Genomic DNA, 23,755 nt, shown 5'->3' on the forward strand with positions numbered 1-23,755 from the left:
TATTTTTACCATGGGTCCGATTTTATGAAAACTGTCTTTGAGTTTTTGCCACCGAAGCTCTAGAAATAGCCGGGACTGTCTTCATCAGCAGGTTCATCGATGCACGAGAGGGGGGTAGCTTCAGCTAGGCATTGAAGCCAGACGGCCTTTCCTAGGTATATGGACACTAGCAAAATTTAACACCATCTTGTCGCATACTGAACGTCGACGTTGAAGCGCTTAAATCAATCAACCTATATCAGCCCGCAGTAGGATCGATTTCACGCTCATTTCTCCACTCACAGCCGCTGCCGCTTTATAGACACTGGTGTCTTATCGGCGTTTTGTCACTGATTCGTCCGCAGGCTATCCGTTGAAGAGGCCTCGTCGCGCAGACAGGTCACCGACCTCAACTATTCCTCAAAAATTGTTGACAAGGTGCGCGCATATCAACAGAAAGATATCGCTTGCAGGACGGGTAATGTCAATTGTCTATGTATAATCCTCACCGCAGCTGGATAACGGCCTTAAGGGACCAATGTCGCTAGACAAAAATATCCCTTATTTAGATATAAATTAAGTGCGCTGCTTTGTATTCATATAATACATATCGAGATACGTGTATCGATAGAGAAATATTTTATATTAATGTAGTATGCGGTGGTGAAAGAACACGAAAGATCGTGTTCAACAATTAATGTCCGGCGTAAGTTGTGGAGAGCTGTTATCTTACTTAAAATCAGCCCGTTTTTTGCAATCCCGGATGCTTCACTTACTTTGAGAAAATCAGTTTCGTATTTCGTCGGGTGGATATTTTATAGTAAATTATTTATAATTTTGGCTTTGAGTAGATTAGGCAGCCTTTGCTCGACCACTTCTCTTTAAAATACAGAATAATACTAGAAGCAGTCCCGACTGGGTTTTCACTCATTGTGTAGTAAAGGTAAAAGACCAAGTGCAAAAAACCCCAGAAGAATAAATAAGAAATATCAAAAAAACCTTTATATGTGGAAAAATCCTTTTTGTTGCCTATTTTTGAGATTTTCAAGAAATGAAATCGATAAGGGGTAGGACCCCAGTGAGATAACCTGCTCTGCATCGTACTAAGTTAAGCAGCATCAAGATCGCGAAATATACTTGGTTAAAATTTCCAATTTAAAGAGTACAGGTGGTTCCTGTGAGAATTATTAATATTGCATTATAACTCTTGCCGTTATTGCATTGCTAATACGTAAGGCCTACCTATGTGGACTCCTATTGCTATACGAGTCCGACAAAACTAGTTAGCAGCTCATTTTCTCATGTAGAAACAAGGGCAGGTTTTGTTAAGGGTAATGCTTGATGAATCTTTATATCTATTCTCAAATTTTTGCGTGCTGTTTTTTACTATGAATAAAAGATAATCAACATTCAGTGCAGGTATTACTCAGAGCCTTGGTCTAAATAATAAATCGCTGAACACGCTTACCCAAATGATCGTGGCAATGATGATAAACAAATAAATATTGTTCGTTATATTTTGCCTGTTACGCTTACCATCTTGTTGGCGTCGTCTCACGGTCTGCCCCACATTTTTTCTACTCGCGTGTCGTTTTTGAACTGTTTTCACTGCAGTCCTTTCCACATTGTGGCTTTTGTGTCTGTCCATCATTCGTCAGGGAGCTGAGTCTCGTGAGGTTTAGCCTGCTAGCGACTTCAGCTCGGCCGCCTGTCCCCTGGGAACAGTTGCCAATTGTCATTTAGTGGAAATCACCGTAACAAGGGCAGACGGCCAGTTGGCACGAGGACAAAGACAACTCGTCACGTCAGCGACCTCTCCAGTCCTTTAGTTAGCTACCAACAATCAAACATCCACATTGACGAATACCGACTGCCAAGCGCAATAAGCCAGGTGTCACTGTTTTCCGTCCCTTGCCTTCTAGAGATTTCTACAAATTTACAATAGCTTTGGCCTTGATTCCGTATGGCCTTATGAGAGGGAGGCTTTTGACAGGAGAAGTTCACCGAGGGGGGCTCGACCTTGAAGGGACAGGGGTCCGGAAAGGAGAATCGGGAGACATATGGCAATAACACAGATCTGCCAACATCGGTCCATGGAGCACGGGCTCAGGAAAATGTTTATAAATTATAAATCGTCATGCCTTCCTATGTTCTGCCTATGCCTGTCAGTTAAAACTGATTAGGAACAGGAGATCGATATCGGAGGTAATACGGAGCGAAGGAACGATAGCGATTAACATAGCAATTCACTTCATGTGAAATAGACGTAGCTAGAGTTCCTAGTAAAAATGAATTCCTCTGGCTTCATTTCTCTGGCTAGTTATCTTCAAAACGAAACGAAAAGTTACTACGACTTTAGTTTTAATTTACATATGATTAGTATTTACATCGCAAAATAATCCACGTAAAATGTACAGCTTCGTCGTTGACTCTTTCATATGTAAAGCATCACCACAAAAAAAAACCCACTCACGCCAGGTCTGTTGGAAAATGAGCAACGTATTCTATGAGACTTCTTTGTTCAACCCAGCTTCTTTGAAAGATACTCATTTTACATGGCCTAACGAAGACTGTGTACAAGTGTTTCGTCCTATTGGGATTAAATTCGCAATCCTTGCCCAAGTCTTTTCAAATGTGGGGTAGAGGAGGTATATGCCATCAACAATGCTATCAAAGAATGATAATTGTTAAAATGAGTTATCACAAATTTCCAATTTCGGATGGCAAAATCCAAATTTTGATGGTTACGATGATTAATTATGCAATTTAATTCGAATATAGTTTCATCGTCTTAAACAATTTTGCTCGAAAACTGTGTATCCTTTCCATAGTTCTTCCAAGAACCATCTGCGAAATTCGATCATTTCTATTGATAGCACGTACCATTGCTAAAATGTAACTTGTCTACTTATAAAGGATAAAAATTATGGATACTTCATTTGCTCGTGTTAAGCTTGATTACCTCACAAACATTTTGGGATATTTGCTTTAACCTTCCAGTACCCTTTTTCAGCTGATGAAGCTCGTTGAAACGTTTGATCTTTCGAAGCATTTGATGAATCTGCCTGAAACTCTCTGGAATATTTTCTTTGTACTTTTTCTATACTTCCACTAACAATTCAAAACCGATAATCTTTCTTGAACAATTAATCTGGGTCCACCTATTATCTCTAGTTAATTTTACCCATATGCATTTTAGCGCATCTTGTGCAATCTTCATAATCAGTTGAACCCTAAACGTTTTTAAACGTTTGTTTCCAAGTCAATTTTGTTTAAATTTCCCTCTGTATACATTGGTGGAATGACTTTAGCACCATCTTAGATCATCTTCATGTACTCTTAATGAAGGTAGCAACAATATTTGTTTCCTTATTTCATGAGAGCAATTAGCTAGGAAATCTATACATATAGTGACAGAGGCACTGTCGAATAGGAATTATCGTGTTGCACTTTGGGTTAGATCCCAATAAACAAATACCAACGAGTCGTAAAGGTTCACATTGAGAACACGTAAAACATCGTTTCTGTGGTCAACCAGGCGTGGACCTTTGTGATACCATCCTTCCGGCGACGCTATCAATTGACTGGATGGCCTATTAACATATAAACGCGGGAAAAAGAACTCTGTAGGGACAGTAGCTTTATTTACTAGCGCCTTTCAGTGGCTGTAATTTCGTTGCATGGCAAAAGAAAAGTGCACGAACAAACTGGGTTGAGACAACCTAGCCAACATACAGCCACCCAGTTTGCGCCCCATTTGCGTCATATTGCGCACAGTTTCACTTCTGCCACCATTGTATCCATATTTCTGCTCCAACTGGGTTAAATCGCGAACAAAATGTGCATGCTTGTACGTTCCTGCATATGTCTGTGTATCTACGTGAGCGTTTAGACGTAACGTGTAGGACTGTAGACTAGCAAGCCCTTCGTCGCGCAAAGGCTCTTTCTTTAGCATGGTCTGTTCTCACCCATTCGCCGCCCCACTTTCTGCGTCCCGCACCCCTTTAGAATTACAACCCTCCTGGGAGTCGTTCGAAGAAGAAACCGCCCAACCGCGCCCGCATCTGCTCGTAACTGCCGATACAATTTCGTGCAAAGCTAGGGTAGAAGACATAGAGATTTTTAAAAGACGCTCTTTTGCCATAGCCGGATAGATAGACGCGAGCAATACGAGCAAACACGCTCGTTACATTACAAGGTGATTGTAGTGGCTCGCGCTTTTCGGGAGATCCATTGCTTTCATTTAAACTTTACAATGCTTTTTTGAACGAAGAGTCGGGCGTGAATGGATCACTGCGTTGAGCATAATGGAACTCTATCGGGCTGCGCGCAAGCAACACAGGGGGGCATAGGAGCGGCCCCCTCATCTCACGAGACTAGTGCGATGACCCAGTGAACTATTATCAAAATTTTATTAAGCATCTTGTTATGAATCGTACGGTGCGATAATGTAGACGAAATGAAGTGCATAGCGGATATGAGCTCCCGTCACCTTTCCGAATTCTGTTCGAATCCAGTTCGATGTCTGAATAAACACCTGCACAGTGTCCTCAGCGCTTATCTTTCGTTGAAAAGAAACGGCTGTCTCAATTTTATTCGTCCTTATTAAAAATGACAATGGAACTAAAAGATTACCTTCCTTCTACCGGCCCGCTAGACTTAACATGCCACTAACGGTCAATATGTGCACCGAAAGCTCGCACAATTCTGATTACTATTACCATTCTAGATAGACAGACAACGAGCAACTACACATGCCAGAGTGGAGGCGAACGCCAACGTAAGATTCATTATTTAGTGAACTTTATTGATCAGGAATTTGACGACGACATTCCAGGATGAGCCGGAAATTATATGCACTTATAATATACCGAGATGATGATTGCGGTTTTGCCGTCAAGTTATGTTTGCATTACCGATCCGATTAGGCAAGCTCGCATTAGATCAACACGATATCAAATATGCGTCCTGCAAAATTGTAATACCGACGTATCACGTGTTGTTCCAGGTAGGAAAGCTTCCTTCGGCGCAAGACATCGATTCGTTTGTGGGAATAAGCACTCTAGCAATATCCGGATCTGTACAATGACTATACGGTGTCAATGTGCTACTGGGATTAGATTATCAATCATTTACCGTATGAGCAGGCACGCCCAGCTTCAATATAGCCTCGTTATTATGATTAACAAAACACACCCTGAAGCGCTTCGGACTATCTAAAAAAACCCCAAAAATATCAAAGCTATTTGAGAAAGTGCAAGTATCAGGGGCAGAACGCTTCCGTTAGGTGTGTGCACGACTATTGTCGCTTATTAAAGACGTTTGTTCCAACCTCCTATATTTAGACACAGGCTATCATCCATACAGAGCGCAGCCTGCATCGTCGGGTCTGTAAAGGATGCTCATTTCGCCAGCCGATTGATTTCGAAAAAACCTTTTGTGCCAACCGCTCTCTTATCAACCCAACATTCCCTGGTTCTTTCCTTCGAAATTATAACGAAAATTTGAGCAAATAAGCCAGTATGTACTCCAGAGACTGATAAATCGATACTCGAGAGAGGTAAATAGTTCGATGTTGGATAATTTTATTGAAAACAAGAATAACATTTTTAAAGTAAATGCAATATTACACATTTTGAACTTCAATTCATTTTTCTCCTTATATATGTTTGTTGCTAAAGACAGCCTCGTTTTGTTACTGACTGGCACTTTGACTACAACAAGTCCCGTTCTGCCATGACGTAAGAGGTCGTGGTTTGAAATGATCGTGGCTTAAATCGATGCCATAGCTTACGGCTTATACATATTGAGATGTGTTTTTTTTGCTCCTCCTCAAATATAAGTTCTGTTGTTAAAACGCGGTTTCTGACTGCGGCCCAGTTCAAATAATGGCAGCAAAAGTACGCTTTATTACGAGTATCATTGCCAACTCCTATGTGAGGACACGTATCAAAGGCGTACCCTATTCATAGCCAAAGTCATGCAAAGATCTTGAACCCCCTACTAGGTAAAAAACTAGCCAACCCACCTGATTCAGAACATGACTAAATTATTTTTTTTCTACGAAAATTATCGCATGTAAAATGGCTAGCTGCTTTGACCAAATGTGGAAAATTTCACTAGACTATCAATTGACGTTTCCTAAAATGAGCCGTCCCTACATTCTGTTGGCGTAGGCAATCTTTGTTCGCTTTGTAGATTCACCTCTGATCAGTTAATAGCTCAATAGATTTAAATAGGTCCCAAACCTACTATTTCGCAAGTACTAGCCGTCACAATGTTTTATAGCAAATGACACAAGAAGTTGAAAGAGAACAGCAGTATCTATTGGACATATTACAGCAGGTAATGCCTGATTTCTCCGTAGGGCGTCTGTTTTTAATTCTGGTCAAATCGCTGGCTGATCTACGTACACTTAATAGTATTTCTCCGACGCTTAGCTACAACTTCATTCATGGTTAGCGTACTGATCAGATTGATTCGAACTTGAAGAGCGAGACCAATCTATTATACTTTATTTTGCGAACTCTGCTATTGAATTTATTATGTATATATATATATATATATATATATATATATATATATATATATATATATATATTGAAGACTCCGTACACTAAGATGCAAAACCTTGCTATAATTAATTAAATAATAATATCGAAAAACACTACTCACGGAGTGTCTGGCGTCCAAAAAAATGCTTTTCTATAATTAGATCAAATTCAGTCGCTCGCTGTATCAGAAGGCACGTATTTGTGCCCTACGTTCTACCATGTTAAGATTCTGCTGTTGTAGTTCTCGAAATTGCCGATAGATGGTGCTGCGGTATAATTCTTTGCCTAGCTGAAGGCGTCATCATGAAACTGGTTAGCTTGCCGTAACGTTTGACTTAGCGTTTACGTTCCCGGTTGGCACAACGATGGAAGAAGCCAAGTTTGGATTTTCCATGTAACTCAAATGAGTACATATATCTATATATGTAAATCCGTAATCTACTCTCTGTACATGTTCAGTGTAAAATACTAATGTAAATGTCCGGTTCTAAGGTTATCCAACAATTTGCGATACTAACTGTTGAGTGAAAATGTAAACAGTTATTTATTAAAATTGTACACCAAGTCAAAATACAACGTAGTTTGCGTATTTCATCGCTAACTTCAACAGAGCGTTGCCGAATTAGCCCACTAGCAGTACAAGTACTGATTTTGTTTATTAATATGCTGTTTGCTGGGAGGTCTGATGCCCAAAGTTACAGATTTGGGGTTACATCGAATTTTTTTGAGAAAAAACGAAAGATATGGGAAATCTAGATTATAACTGTCTGGATTTCTCGCAATTAACCTATTTCGTCTTTTCCATCGCCTTCAATATTAATACATAATCAAACTCCATTATATGATACGTTAATACACAACACTAGTCATCCTCTACGCTCTCATGTGTCCATTCCATGTCACCACAAAGGCCAATGATACCATTCATACGACCACATATGGTCAACGCGCCTATGCACCAGTCGCAGTCGTTGAGATTATTTATTGGCACCATCTATAGTCTTCGTGATAAAAATCTAAATAAAAGCTTGGAACAAGCATTACCACGTTTCCCTTCCTTGTGAAAGTCATATACTTGTAAGAACTACCTACGTTCGCATCCACCGTAGCGTACACAATAATTTAATAACCGTCTTTATGTGAGGTCCTAGGAAAGCACATGGGGAAGACATGCCTATTGGCAACCGGTTACACACTGACCGGTTTTTCTGTTTTCTCTGGTTATAGTAACTCTATTGACTATTTTGTGCTATAACGTCTTCATTTTCTTTTAGGTTATTTTAGGTTACTCTCTGTTTCGACTTCGCACACTCCTCTTACGCACGTTGTCGTCAAGCGACATTTGGATCTAACGTTGCGTCTAAAGAGCTAGGACAGCACGCATCACCTTTACCGCATTGGACCGCCCCCGACTCACACTCATCGGGTCAAACATGAAGCAAAATGTGCGCTTTTACTCCGAAGAACAAGTTAGCTCCACTTCCGCTATCACTTCCGGAAACGAACGCCTTGAACCGGCACCTACCACCTACCATCATCGGAACGGCGTGGAGGACTTCTACCTTTCGCAGATCTGCCTACTCTCACTTCGATCAAGGACATTAAGTGGGGCTGCGAAGTCCGTTGATTCAGCTCGATCAAGCTTACTGTATCGTTGGCAGTCGTTTCAGTCGGCAGCATCCCATAGGGGCAAAGGTAAAAGCAGCAGCAGCGGCGGCAATGGAACCTACAACAGACAGACAAATCGAACAAATTAAAAATGAATCATCACCTATCCGTAGAAGTAGAGCACCGCACCAGGGTTTTCTCTTATTTTTATTCATTGTATTACGCACCTTCAGCTAGCGCGGGGGAATTTGTTAACAAAGCTAAAAACACACGCAAAACAAATCTGTATTAAGGTATAGAATATGTATCGACAAAATTGCCATAGAGACTGTTTTATACGTTCATAGCGTTTATTAGGCAATTTTAACAATACGACCAAATTATTTTTAAGGAAAATGCTGAAAGTTATGATAATTGCTTTTTAGCACCGTCCTTAGAATTGCAGAGTGAGTTCTATCGAAGTTAACCCTTGTTAGCGATTCGATCAAAGACCGGGTCGAATATCGCCATCTTCTCATGCATACGTACACCATCGATGGCTTCAGTCAGTCGTCCACTGGCTCCCAGCAGATCTTGCACGTCCCTACAAAAGTTTTTTTAGTCTAATTACAAAAATTGGTTAGTTTTTTTTTGCATGGTAATTTGCAATATGACAATATAGTTGAAGAGCGAAATCGTTTGTGACACAATTTTTGTTGAACTACTCAGGTACCTTATATATTACGTTAATTGTACAAGAACCTTATTATTCATTGTAGCCGGCCCCCAATGATGGAAGTTTTACACTACGAAAACTACGAAGAAAGGGTCGAAAAGCACGTACTGCTACATACAGCTGTTAAACTTAACACTACCGTATTAACGTAAAGCTAACACTTCTTGGTATTTAATCTACCGTCGATGGCCTGCCCCAGTATGATCGCTAGACAAGGTCCAGGACCAGAGCCTCGATAGAGTGAGCAAGCTAGTCGCAAGAGATTTTGTCCATATCTGCTCGTTTTGGCATCGTATGAAAGATTTACAACAATTGCATCTTAAGATTTCGGAAGGCTCATGGAGTAATTATTGGTATAGAGTAATTGAACTGAATTGTGTTTTCAAGCAATTTTTATTCTGTAAACATTTTAGAACACTTCCGCATTTAACAATGCATTGTTGATGCGGTAAATTGGAAAGCGAAGCTTTTAACTTAAAAGGACCAGTTTTTGCTGCCTGAAATTCCACCGACAACATGTAGATACTACGCGAGCGCTGCGAATAACTTTAATTCTTCGCTGTATAGGGATGTTCCACGTTAACGATGACGTAGCGTTCAATATCAACTAAAATATTTGAAAGAACGTATTTCTGTGTGTAAGTATTTTACCTACCAAGGTCGGCCTACGGACGCACGTACGTTTGCGTCTCCACTGCAAAAATTCCGGCGTTTTGGTGATGGTACATGAAGGAAAATAAACGCTTTGAAGAAAAAGCTTGGTTTTCTCATTCTGGTGCATTCTGATTCAAACTGTGGTCTGTCATAGCAGAAATCAATGCGTTGATCAAATGTTAAATATATAAAACGACTAGTTTATCTTGGTCGTATCCTTTTCGTGTTATAAAGTATATGTATTTTTCACGGAGAAAATTTCCCATTTTATTTGTCTCTGTCAAACTGGAAAAATCTGCGCTAAACAACTGGTTAACAAATTATGAAAACGTACAAGTGAATTTATCGTCTTCAAAATGCGTGACATTCCCGCCGACCTCACTAATGGCAACGAATGTGGTTCTCAATCTGACCAGCCGTGTACACTCCGCGTCTTCGATTGTCCAGCACACAAGGTGATGCAGTCCTGAAGTGACCAATACGCAGATCGCCAAAATGCTGATCTTCGAATTCGCGTAATACGCTAACTACGGCTAGACATTGCTTGTGGTATCTTGGTATCTAAGTGAAAATAATCTAGAGCAAGCAGTCTACTATAATTCTGTAATAGTTTTTTTTTTTAGATATCTGTTATAGCGTGACGTTATGTAGTCAGCCAATGTCCATGTGATGCCTGTTATGAAGGTGCCTGCGTTGTTTCTCAAACTGCTATAAAATGTACAGATATATAATTATACAGACTGTCTAGTATACATGGTGAAATACCTAGCATTACTCTTCCAACAGGATGCATTATCTGGAACGTGCACGATCGATATGCTTAAGTCTAGTCTGTTCCTTCCAGTGCCGCATCTGTTTTTTGTGCTTATTCTTAGACGCCCTATGGTCTAGATTCGGAAATATATCGAGAATACGATTTGTATTTATTAAATTACAGGACAGCGATAGCCTCGATCGCCTTCTTCAGCGAATGGATGGGTATGTATTTGTGAAGAAAATTCGCTCTTGTCCAGAGTACGCCGTACGGAACGAACAGACGTGGCATTTCATCATTTTGACTGTGAAAAAAATCCTGCAACCCTGCTTTGATACCATCCTCTCGGCAACACTGCAGCACGTTGAGCAGAAGTTCAATGGAGGAATGGACAAAGACGTCAAGTCACTCTAGTCTTAGCATAGACGGCCGAGAGCAATACTGAGCCGTTACGTCTGCTGAAACGAGCTGCAAGCAAAACATTCCACCATACTCGTACCTGCTTCTTCGTCTTTGAGCAGATCATCAGCCCCCAGCGTGGCACGCACTATTCCATTGCTTTGGATCGTCCTTATTAAAGAGTTGATCATTAAGTAAAATGCCAAAATGGGCACGCTGTTTGTGACAGTAAGGTAAAGGAACAGGTGTGGCCCTCCACTGCTATCCCTTAAAGGAAACGTTAGGTAAATTATTATTAGAAGCTTTCGCTAAACGAATTCCTGGCTAGCTAATTTTTTTACTTACTTTTTAATAGAACTATGCTGAGATTGTTAAAATGTGATCGATTTTGTTCCTTAAATGACATCACTGCGTAGGCTGCCACTTAGATATAACGATTGTCTAACCAATTACGAAGCTTATCCGGACTCCTGAATAGGGATTTGCATATTAACTGCAGAGTCATCATACGACGAAGTTGTCATATAAGTTCGAATTCGAAATTCTACGATGGCTTAGTGGTAGCGTGTTTGCGTACTAAACTCGGGAATATTACGCGAGGTGCTCGAAATTTGAAATCGGGCGTAGACAGACACACTTGACAGCGATTTCCTATGTGAAACTAGCGCTCTGAAGCAACGTGTACAGGACATGAACCTCGGAACATCTGATAGGCTTAAATCTAAGCTGCACCTATAACCATACAATATAGCATAGTAATAATCTAATAACACACGTTATTCTTGGTTCCATTCTGCAGCTTACACTGAATATGTCATTTCCGCATAGACTGCTTGATGCGTCTATAATAACCCTTAGTTCAACCTGTAGCCTCGTGAAGATCGAGATATGAAGCTCTAGTGTACCCGTTACCATCAACATTGAGTGGCTATGACGTGTCATAATAAGATGCGACAATCGATACAATCTAACTGGTTTTTTATTAGCCAACTATTGAATAAAATTCAATTCTTCTACTGGTTTTTATGGATCTGCTCTATTTGGCGAAGATGCGTTTTCCATGCTCTTCTATATACCACAAAATATTACCGAGGGAGCAATAATCGCAAATATGGCTGCGTCTCCAAAGGGGCAAGAGAAAGCTAGAAGAGGCCTGATTCGAGGTTATGCTCATGACGACACTGCCTGTTCAACAGAAAGTCTATGTTAATCTCGCAGTCCCATGGCACTGTTACGTATGGAACAAATGTACGTAAGCTAAGCGTATGCGTGGTGGCGTCCGTATGGGTCGTTACATAAGTAAATCCGCACAGCTGAAAATATGCAACACTGTATTTACAAACATCGGCGCTTGCCTATAGCATAAAATCAATGATCTATACCACAATGCTTACTATATAAGAACTGCGCGTAAGTGATGAAAGCTTCTAATATCGATGCTTTGCATTGCATTCAGAAAAAAATTCAGAACTTAATAAAGCTTTGCTATCGACTCGAACGTAATGAGGGTCGATTTGGGTACGAAGTGAGTAGCCGTTCATACTCACGCACAACTCGTATTCTGTGTTCGGCATATGTCTACCGTCAGAGACACAAACACCTCGATTATGCCAATTGTTTATACTCATCCTGTTCTCTACAAACGCCAAGCTTACGTAGAGTCCTAGGGATAAATTTAAGGTAGACATCTAGCTCAATAATACAATAATGCAAGATAAAGTGAATTTTTACTATTTGAATTAGCTACCTATCCTGGTTACATTATAATTCGCGAATAAGACGAGTAGCATGGATAGTAGAACAAAGAACCCAATAACGATAATGGCCTATGGGGCCCTTTCCGATCAAATTAAGTTGTCGTTGAACCAGTCGATCAGCACTTTACGAAACCGGGGCTCCCAAATTCAAAGGCCTGTCCGTTGAAAGACTGTGACACTTACGAGAGAGAGTTTCCAGACGCAAACTCTATTCGCATATATAGCAGAGGCCATCCTTAAATTTAAGCTAGTAACACCTATAATCTGAACAGCAATCTGCCCATGTCTGCATATAGCTATACGGGGAGATCGTCTGCCGCAAAAGATCCATAAGGTATGTTCCAGTTTTCTGGAATCGTCAATTTTTCTGTACTGCGAGCACTGCGAAGTGTTGAACGTAGTTTAGTGCGATACGCAAATCCTTCACCACAGTTATGGGTATGCGTGGCGTCGAAGAACCAATCGTTCCACGGGTTTCAAGCAACGTCAAAACAAAGGTGACGCGAATCGTTGAGTTCACGTCGAACGTGCAGGTCAATGTCAATTACTAATGGCCAGGTAAAGGTAATCAGTCTTAATGGCTTTATAATATATTTTATGCATTCGTTCCACTCCCGTTTACTTCGCTGGGATCGCACATACATCACCTACTTGTCGACACCATTTCTCGCCGTAACGGCGCGCCTAATGGGTAACAAGCACCTGCAACTTAGACTAAGCGTCCGATTATATGCAGCACTGTATTATATATGCGTAACTGACTCAGCCTTGTGAGGACACAGCAGAGGGCAGAACCTTGACAGATTTCGGAACTCTGTGTTCGTATCACGCAGAGTTACTTGGACGCGTCTTTTTTTTCGCTGCTGTACAACGTCCAACAATCGCCATCATAATGAATCAATGAACCCATAATAACGAATCACACTCTATGCGAGTGTGTCATTAAGGTAAAAATAAAGAAACAAAGGCGGTTGATCTGATACGTTATCACAAGGTCCGTTTAGCAGAAGTAGCCGAGGGGCGGCGAACAGGGCAAGTGTACGACAGCCCTATATCCGTGTTGATTGTCTAACTACTCGTCCGTCGGCTTTGCTGTAGCGCTTGTCCTTCCTCTCGCATTCTCTCTTCCTTCTCTACACTTCTTCGCTCTCCCTGATTACGATCGACGTCAGCCATTAGGACGCATATCGCATGAACTTCCACACCCTTCTCCTCCACAAAACCGCACCCGTTTGTGAGACAGGACCCTGTTGCACTGTCAGGATCAGCAGTGGCTATGGCAGCAAGAACCGCGAAGGAGCAGTAGTCAGCACAGAGTTGACGCAGGGAAGACAGAACAAGATAAAACGGGAGCACTAAAGGTACGGAGGCTGGTCAGGCCGAAGCCAACACTGCTCTACGGTGCCTTGTTCGTTCGTGATGCTGCTTCAATGGCTTCAACAGTGAGTGAGGGCGAGCGGCGGACTGCCTGACTGCGCGCGTGACAATTGACTTGCTGCCAGGAGATCAGGCGACAGCACCGTCTTGATGGCCAGCGACCAAAAGACCATGACAAGCGGTTATTTATATTGTCATGTGCGACATGGGCATTAGGCTGAACGCCGGGATGAAACGATGCAACGACTGCGTACCGCACGCGTTTGCTGGTGAGGGGCAGAAAGGACCGAAAAGGCCAGATGCAGCAGAAGCTCTTAGTGCCCCTAGCGGGAATCAAGAAGAACGGATGGGGCTGAATCAGGAGAACGAAATCGCTTATGGAACGTTGTATAGACGATACATGATAAGGGAAAAAGGTGAAAGACGCTCATGGTTCTCTGTCAGAATCCGGTGGCAGGCAAAGAGCAGCGCGTATCGAGGCTACTGGTGCTGTGTTTTTCACATGCTAAGGAGTCATCATCTTAACAGACGCTTGGTAAGTTGGTTTCGCGTCGTTTTCCCCCTACTAAAGACGAGCCACAATACCGCTATACATCGAGAGGGTAGCAAGCGAACCAGCCCGATGCCACAGACCTCATGCTACGTAAAGCTGCTGCTTGTGCCGCATTGGAGGCTTTTTTGTGCACGTGAAAAATGAGAAGGCGTCGAAAAGATGAGAGAGAATGGACCCCACAGCTAGAGGCTATCCACGCAGTAGTAGTAATGCCGGCCCCAGTAGCAGATTCTAAGTGGGAGGCGACGCGAGGCAAGGCCATTGCGGAGCTACTGCGCAAAAGCTGTGAGGGGTCTCAGTGTGCGCGGGGGATTGGCACATCTTGGCGAGCCGAAACAGGCCGTGGTGGGTCTAGGGCATTAGGGAACATAAAAATCTTATCGGCAGGCACGAGTGGTGGAAGCAACGGAAGCGTAGTAGCAACGGAACTGAGGTACCAAAATCACCGCCAGCAGCGGCGATGTCGGCAGACACCTCGGGAACTGAAGCGCCTCAACCAGTTTACCCGAGAAGGTCTGTTACGGACGGCTGGGCACGACTAAGCAACCGACGGCTTTAGCAGCTGCGGCAGCAGCAGAAACCGATGCAGTCGTCTTAGAGCTTTCAGTCGAGCAGCGAATCTCGTAGCAGGAAAGCGTGTGCTATAAGAAGAAGGGACAATTTTTGGAGACTTTCTGAGTGCCGCTTAGCTGCTCACTCCTTCTCTGTGACTAGAAAGCAGAGAAGTTGTTGGTTGGCCTCTATAGAGCTGTATAGTGACCTCCATCTACTCGTTGTCCTCTGCCGTAAGTTCGTAGTGTGCTGGCTTACTCTGCCCATTACTTGACAGATATAAATCGATAAGTGAGGGTGATCTAAGGGCGCGGATAGGAGCTGCGATAAATACTGAGACTTCACCAATGCACCGCTGAACTACGATTGATGGGTATATCCGATCGATTATTTTGCGACGCCAATGCTCCAAGACAAATGCACATAGGAGACGTACGTTTATTATGAATTAATGCGGCGATTACCCAGTCAGATCAGACAGAAGAGCCGAGAAGCATGTGCAGGACGTCGCTTGACATGTCCGCACCGACAGCTTGTTTTTATAAATAGTAATCCTTATTGTGATTAATAATATGAACCAACTATAACTCTAGTAAATAGATATCAAAAATACTATATCTATAAGGTAGAAGCTGTGTGTTCAAATCAGAACTTTGAAAGTCGTTTTCGACGCCTAGACAACAGTACGAAGCCCGAATGGTTGTAATCGTTTCTGGCGATCTGCTCGTTTCCACTGGCCTATGATTAATTGAAATGGGCATCTTATATCCATGAGTTGTTATTATGAAACCCAAATGCTCGAGACAAGCGCAGAATTAAGCAATTCCAGATTCAATGGTGGTGTTTACCTTCTTTTAAGATGGAAAGAGTCTTTTCACATCTCTCTTTCTCGAAAAAAAACAAACAAATATTTTTACTGTTTTTTTTTAACGTATTATTAACAAAAGTTATTTTTACGTTTTATGTAATATATGAATCGAATATAGCATAAGAAGGAAGAGAAGCAATAAGCGGTGCTGCATTATAAGCGTAAAGCTAGTACACATGGCCTCCAAAAAACGTATCTATTGTTTAAAAGGTCATAACTTTTAGATTCTTCTATATTTTTACGATGTATTTAATTGAATAACAAACGAAAATATATCTGAAAATGCTATTGGAAAAATGAAAATGTAGCAGGACTTCAAGGAACATCAGCGAGTTTCACTAGCCGGGAAAAAGTACTGGGAAGCTACAGCAAAATATCACAAAGATCTGAAGGGCAATCAAATCTAGCTTGCCACCAGCAAATCAATTGTCCATCTTATTTGAAAACCTTGTAAATGGAAGAGCTACATTCTGTCAACAGCGCATACTATCATGAAGGTTACCGATATAAAGAAAACAATGTTATAGCTCCTTGTTTGAAAAATATATACAGGATGTATAATTTTTGAGGAAGGTTACTTGGACCCATTGAGCTAAATTGAAATTAATTTACATAATTAAAGTTGCTGGCCAATCGTAAATCTACAGGTTATTTAGGAAAGCCATACAAGTTCACCAAGGTTTACACTGTGATACAGCATTTCAAGCAACGGATTAATTCGAGCATTTGCTTCGATAGTACAGTGACTGGCGTGAATTAATTAAAGAGTTTGGAAAAATGGCCAATTAGGTTTTCAACAGGACGAGGTATCTGCGCACCATCATCGTGATGTAGGAGAATGTCTTGACGAAAATCTTGTAAACAGATGGATTGGACGAAGAGCTCCCATAGAATACTCTGCCAATAAGTAAGTTAACCAAAACCCTTCTAAGGCATTCATTTCCCTAAATTGGTATAGCTTTTTAGCTTTCACGGGTAAAATTCGTTTTTGGCAGTACTTCAAAAAAATATCGATTTATCTGCGCTGAAGGCATAAACTTCGAGGCAAGACCTTTTTCACAGTAAACGATTCAGAAACAATCTCCAGGAACAGGTCGTTGAACTGACTTCACGATGAACTTTTAAAATAATGAGCATTTTTTTTACAGAAACATTGCTTGAGCACAATTGTCGCCTTTGTATTATGAAGTTCAGTAAACTGTACGCTTACTGATACATATATATATTATATATTCTTCTAAAGCTAATACCCTTATAAATGTCATTATTTGCGCGTAGAATTGGCCAAAAAGAATATTTAAATATTTCGCGCGATAAAGGGTTTGTTGGTATAAATAGATTTCCACGTGTATTTTAAAAGACAACTTGACCCGAGGAACTAATTATTGGCTCAATGAAACGCTTGTTTGAGCCCTGTTAGAAAGCCAACAAATGTTAGCTTTCCAATAATGGCTTGTTGTTGTAATTATAGACTGTATAGATCGTGAGATCATTTCAGAAAACGTGATTTATTGCTACGTCTAAATGAAAATATTTGTGTAAAAAATTTCAATTCTTGCAGGTGGCCTAAACAAAAAAACCTGGCACAGTTTACTCTTTCTCTACTAACTCTTTATTACCCTGCTGTAGCGTTTCAGAAGTGCAATTTCTATCCACTGTCTGAAACGAACAAAAATTGACATACGTAAGCATAGTAAATTTTCTTTCTTTTTCTTTTAATACGCTATTCCCCCTTTTTTACATAGGCATTTAATCTGGAAGCGACGACCACACGCTCATTTTTACATTGACGAATTTTGATTTGGTGTAAATTACTTTCCGAATTTAATCGACCCGTACGTATTTTTTTTTGCATTTATACCTGAATCTGAACTGTACATGGGCTCATCTGTAGTGCACCTTTACATGCAGAACATTTTCTGTAGCTTCCTGTTTGCCACAGCTTCTCTGAGGTGCTTGATGTTCCATACACCAGGCGTGTAATCCATACGGTTTGGCGCCTGATATCAATTGCCAAGTGAGAGCGTTTTCCATACTTTTCTGCTTCTTCAGTCTGTTCTCAAAATCACTTTCTCAATATTTGCTCAATATCTACTGAGGCTAGCTTTTTCTTTGCGTTTCATTCTCAGGGTTTCTTTCCATGGCTTTTGTGCGCCCCAGGGAGATGCGGAGATGCACTGCAACCTGCCAAGGGGCAGCAGACGGGCTGGCTTCGTAGGTGGCTTCGGATTTGGGTTATGCCTTGGAATATGGGGGTTCATTGAAAGGAAGACCCAACAGCACTAAGTAACAAATAGGAGGGGGGGAGTCGAGGCCAGTCGTCTTGTAAGACGAATCCTTTTCTCTCACGACCAGTTGAAGGGATTCAAAGAAAACGTTGTTTGCATCACTCTCTATTTACCTTTTGTCCTTTTGCACCTTTTTTCCATTTTACTCGGCACATCTGCGTCGTTCTTTTACCGTAGCTAAGTCTGTCTGCGGGTTTTGGACGGAGCTGAGCAGGACGACACGTTGGAGCTGCTTCTACCACTGCTGGCCTTTTGTTGTTCAATCACCTACTACTGTTACTACGATTACTAGTACCTGACACCCCATGTTTTGCCTTTTTCAACTTAGAGCCCAGAAGGCTTCTCATCTAACTACGGCTGACTGGAGAGAACCAAGCAGTCCGAACATGCGAACGGACGGCTGAGGCTAAAGGGAATGCCCACTAAAGACGCGACGAACGTCCCCAGAGTCTTCGCTGGCGTTTTCATTTCTGCTGGTATAGTGTACGCGTATGGACATCTGCGTGTCCGCATGCTCTTCAGTGTCTAGAAAATGAATCTGTTGAAAAAGAGCCTGCAGAGGAAACGGGAGTTGGCGAAACGATAAAAAACGGATCAGTATAGCCGTTGCAGTAAATAATACACTATTCCTTTTCACAGGCAACTAAATATCTGCGGTTTAACTCTATGCCATTAGGGTTCGCCTTATGTGGAATCTATATCTGTCTGTGTAGCGGCGTGTGTACGCGTGTTTTATAAATTGCCCATTTATTTTGTTAGATAGCTTATGGGTCGGGTTGTACGTTTACAACAGTTTCTTTGCTGTTGTTTTAGCGGGCCGTGTATGTCTCCTGTTGTTGTGGTAGTTTAACAGTTACGTTGACCGTAATCGTAAGTTTGTGTATGTGCTTCAATTTTCAATTATTGTTCGATCAACTTCGGTAGATGCTTGTTTCCACTCAGCTTGATGGTTATTTGTAGGATATTGTCAGGGACAGAACTATGTAGACATGCAGTATACAAAGCGTTTTTAGAATGGTGAAAATAATCTTTTTCTGTATTACCACCTTCTGGCAATACTGCAACGATTTACGTCTATCTGGAAAAGCTTGTGGTCAATTTCGTCTAGTTGAAACGTACACTGTTTCACGCTCCGCACCGCGCGTACGTAAAATCATTTGCAATTGTACCACTGCACGTCAAACATTGCGCCAGTTCTAACTGAGCTTCGAGCGGTTCAGCTGACAACCAAGCATACGAAAAGTATAATAAGGCAAGTTTTTAGATCAAGCTACCCCTATCTGCTTATGCAGTTTACCGTTTCAGGAAGAGAACTTCAACCACGATAGCCAAATGCATTTAGCGCCTCTTTGCCCTGCACGTCCACATCGCAATGCTATAGTAGGGTAGAGCTCTCGGTACGGATGTCGAGTGAATGGTTACATATTCACAGTATTTTACATAAACGGGTGATGGGCATTTTCGCATCCTTAGTACGAATCCTATGTATGCAGTGGCTCGCTACTTGACTTCAGCCGATACCGTAGGAGCCTGAATAGTAACCACCCCCCTGAGTAACCAACCCATATAAAATATTTACTTCTCGTTTAAGACTGAGCGAACAAAGTCAATTATCGACCCTTGAACAATTTCAAGCTGGAAATTTTATCGCAGACAGTGATTAGTTTCTGTCAAGATTGCTGAGGCGTTTTTAATGACGAGCCATTTTTCCTACAAACATCCATGACCAAAGGATCATCTGGTCAACATCATGAACGCGTTCAAATTCGTGAGTATATTTTGTTAACAGAGTAATGTCACACGCTGTGTCGAGAAGTCCACAGAGTGTAATGCATCCCGACTATGGAAAGCATATCTTATCTTAAACTGTATGATGTTTACTAGATCGTCTCAGCTCGTTGCCCTCCGTTAAAGAGGAGCCTCCGTTAAGGAGGATGTTTAAACTGAGCTCAAAGAAGAATACAGTAGCTCTTCTACATTATCTTGCTAACAGCTGATAAAATACGATAGCTTAGCCCGTCAGGAAACGTAATCAGCTAAAGCATTAAACGTTAACCAGTAGTTCTATACCATTCGAGACAGCGGTGCCTTTTCTTATGATATACTCTGCCTTTAGCGATTGCAATTAAGCTATTTTCTAGTGAAGGACCATCTCGATAAACAGACTTTTATATATATGCAAGGACGCTTGTTAGAGTAAACTTCGTTACGCTAAAAAACAAAGCTGCTTCCGGCAACCGAAGTACCCTGCATGAAATATAAGTATACATTTGAATTTTAAAACATCCAGAAGAAGCCGAAAAGGATCACTGCTTCTTTGGGTGTAGCCCAAGTCAAGATCGTGTTGATGGCAAAGTTTGTTACCGTAAGCAGATATATAAAGTGTCTGAAATTAGTCAGATATTCGTGCATTGGCTTGTCCAGGCACCGAGTATTATCAGAGCATATGCCCTAAGGAAAACCCAGCCCAACTTTTTCGAATTTGGTAGTGTTGACCAGAAAGCTCTCTGCCTAAGAGCTTGATGTATGCATATATTAGTGAATGTTTGTTTTCTCCCTAATTATTAGCTCATGTTAGGGACTGTTTAAATGTTAGAATAAAGTTTGCATGGAACTTGATCGGAGGGCATTTTGACTAATTGTGTCGGAGATTCGATAGATCTTAAAAAGCTGATATGGAAGGCCATCGGAATAAATATAGGTAAGGGACTTCTTTGGTTTTGTAGCCTCAAGTTTGTGAAGACCATATTTCAAACAGCCTCATGAAATATTTTCATTCTTGTGCTTTTGCCGTAAGTAAAATAGGTTCAGCAAACCCTGGCTATATGGTGTGCATATTAGTCTTGCCTTATTGATTCGACTGCTACTTATGTCTAAATCTCCCTAAAGGGTAAATCTCCCTAAACTTTGGACCCGAAAGCTTTTTTTTCACTCGCAGAGTCGCGACCGTACAAATTGTAAACGGCATGTAATTTACACACTGCGCGTGTGTGGATGTTAGTATCCTGCATGGTACGTTAAATAGTGTAAAATAAATGAGATAACTAAACGGAATAATAATAATAATCTGGAAGCTTCCTTTCAATAAAACAGACGAAGCTAATAGATTTTCTTTACATCTTAAAATGTCGCTAATAAGGTCTATTTTCCAGATTTGTTTTCTTCCAACTATACATCTATTCGGTCTCGAAGCAAATAGTGGTATTACCAGAAGGTAAGTAGTAAAACAAATAAGGATTTTTAATGATTTTTTGTCGGAAATATAGAAGTATCATTGTATAACACTTATATGCATACATATAGTAACGGATATTGTATACAGTATACGTAAGACAACTAATATTCTTGACTACTGTGTCAAAATTATCCTGTATTACTACTGCTAGCGTCATTTAAGGTACATAAACATCGCCCCTTCGCTTACGACCGATAAATGTTGGAAGAAAGATCCAGGGGGGTTGGTTGGAAAAAAGTAGGTTTTCCGGAATTAGCCCAAAGCAGTAATCGACCCAGCAACGAGCACACAGGCAAATAAGTAAGAGACACAACAAGCAAAGGGGCATTTCGTAGGCTGAGCCTCTTTTTCTCGAGAGGCACAAGACGCCTTGGCCGCATTATCATTGTCGCCACCGTTGTTCAACACAAACCCGAAACTAATCAATTCTTCGACAATAAAGACAAAGTAAAAAACTCTACAAAGCTTTCACGAATTTAGGTTTACCTGTCGTTAGTGAATCAGTGAGAGAGTATACAGTGTCCTTAACAGCTGTACAAATAATTTACTGAGAGTGCTCTATGTGGCTGGAGCTTACTCTGCGGCTTGTCCATGTTCCCGAGATTGGGGTCTCTTCGTAAACCGAATTGAATTTGCATAGAAATAACTTGTAGTATTTGAACACGATCAAAATATAAGAGGTGAACATTCTCAGATGTCGTTAAGAGCATTCTGTTTTTTTCGTTTTTTATTCAAGTATATTGCCACCGCGTGTACCATAAACGTGTTACGGGTTACTTAAAAAAACAGACTTTTTTTTTATTAGCGTAATCACTTTCAGTTAACTGAGTTTTTAGACGTGTTCGATTCTACTCGTTCTTCTCGACAGAAACTATGAAGATTCTATAAGAGCAATACTATTCTATATGCGTACCGTGGTTACTCGAAATATATTGTATGTGCAAAGAAGATATTAAAGAGATTGTAATCACCTTTGTGTATGTATATATATGTATGCGGGTTCAGGACGAAGATTTGTTGCGTGTTTTGACGTAACGCCCGCCAATCTGCACAAAACCATCTCGCCTTTCCCGTCTGGCCTCTTTCATTTTTCATTCTGCCGACAATTTAATACTGATCGACTTAAATCTGAAGCAGCTACGGTTAGCGATGCACTTCATAGCAAAACGTTTCTTTTATCTCGAAGACTTCATCTTGATGTCATACGCCCAACGTTCGCACAAAACAATCTCGGACGTTGAGGTTGATCGCTGCTGTCGCCTGCTGACTGACGTAGGTTCGAGATCATGCAATATTGAGTCTCGGTTCAGCTGCAAGGAGTGAAAAGCTTTTTTTTTATAGTCTTTATTCTTAACGCTGCTAAGCTTTTTTTTTCTTGTTTATATACTATATCTGAAGAAAGGCAGACCGTTGCGGCAGGCTAGTTGACAGTTCTTGTTGTTCCATTCAGTGCAGCGGTGCGACATCGAATTATTCGTCCTAAGGAGGCGTTCCTTTCGTCGCTCGAACGAATCGATTTTGCCCCGTCGATCTTTCCATCGCTCAAATCGCGTCTATATGAAGCAATACCGCAGGTGTCCATTGACAGACTGTATCACTAGTTTGTGATGTTTCGCTGCTGTTGAGTCGTTCTTTTCAAACGAAACCACGATACTATTGCCGTACACATACGTGAGCTAGGTTCTTAAATTTTGGGTTATTTAGCTTAATCATCCCAAATAAAATGGTCCGTAGACGGCTTACTCACTAGTTCAATTAGTTACACATATGCCTGCTCTTGGGTCAATTATTGGTGAAATTGTTTTGTAGATCATTTTTGTTTCATGTATTTTGCTGTTACAAGCGAATCCGGCGGTTCGGAACAGACGCGTAGCTTAAGTCGCGAAGTTCTGTCATCTATAACGTACTACATATAACGTATATAGTATAACGTCACATATAACATACTATAGAACTATGTAACCTAGCTACTGAAAATACAGGAACCCAGTAAACAATGGATTTTCCTTGAATTAACTTCAGGTTAGTTGAAAATGTTCTTTATTCTTTATTATTATTACTATATCCTTTATTCTTCGCGGAACTTTATTAAGCAAAAATAAACCAATCTAGAACATGCGGCCGCCATAGACGAAACATTGTTTAATTTCTACCGGAGGAGGATCAGACGAGTGAAAACAATCAAGTTCAGTGTGTGTGTCAAGTAAAGTCGGAAGTATCATCATGATAGTGCATGCAATGGATATCAGAGCAATCTGCTAGTATAAAATACTCGGCGAAAATGAGACAACAAATGCAGCCCGTTATTTCGAGTTCCTTAAGGAACTCATCAATCGCTGGTGTGGAAATCGAAAGCACACAGTTTGGTTGCCTACAAGGCCAGATCCTACCGCAATGCTTTAATTACTTCCTGGATGGAGCAAACCGATTTTCGAACATTGGTTTCAATCCGCTTACCCTGC

The 23,755-nt window shown here is 41.1% G+C and overlaps 1 long non-coding RNA gene across 2 annotated transcripts in view; it reads right to left on the reverse strand.

The window, feature by feature from the left end:
* Positions 1-6,596: 6,596 nt before the first annotated feature.
* LOC147757479 (uncharacterized) overlaps positions 6,597-23,755 on the reverse strand; it is a 106,873-nt gene continuing 89,714 nt past the window's right edge. For both annotated transcript variants that reach the window (XR_015321656.1, XR_015321653.1), the window contains exon 3: positions 6,597-8,259. This is a non-coding gene — a long non-coding RNA (uncharacterized LOC147757479). The remainder of the gene's footprint in view (positions 8,260-23,755) is intronic.

The sequence above is a fragment of the Varroa destructor genome, unplaced genomic scaffold, assembly GCF_002443255.2.
Source record: "Varroa destructor unplaced genomic scaffold, Vdes_3.0 BEIS01000002.1, whole genome shotgun sequence".
NCBI lineage: Eukaryota > Metazoa > Arthropoda > Arachnida > Mesostigmata > Varroidae > Varroa > Varroa destructor.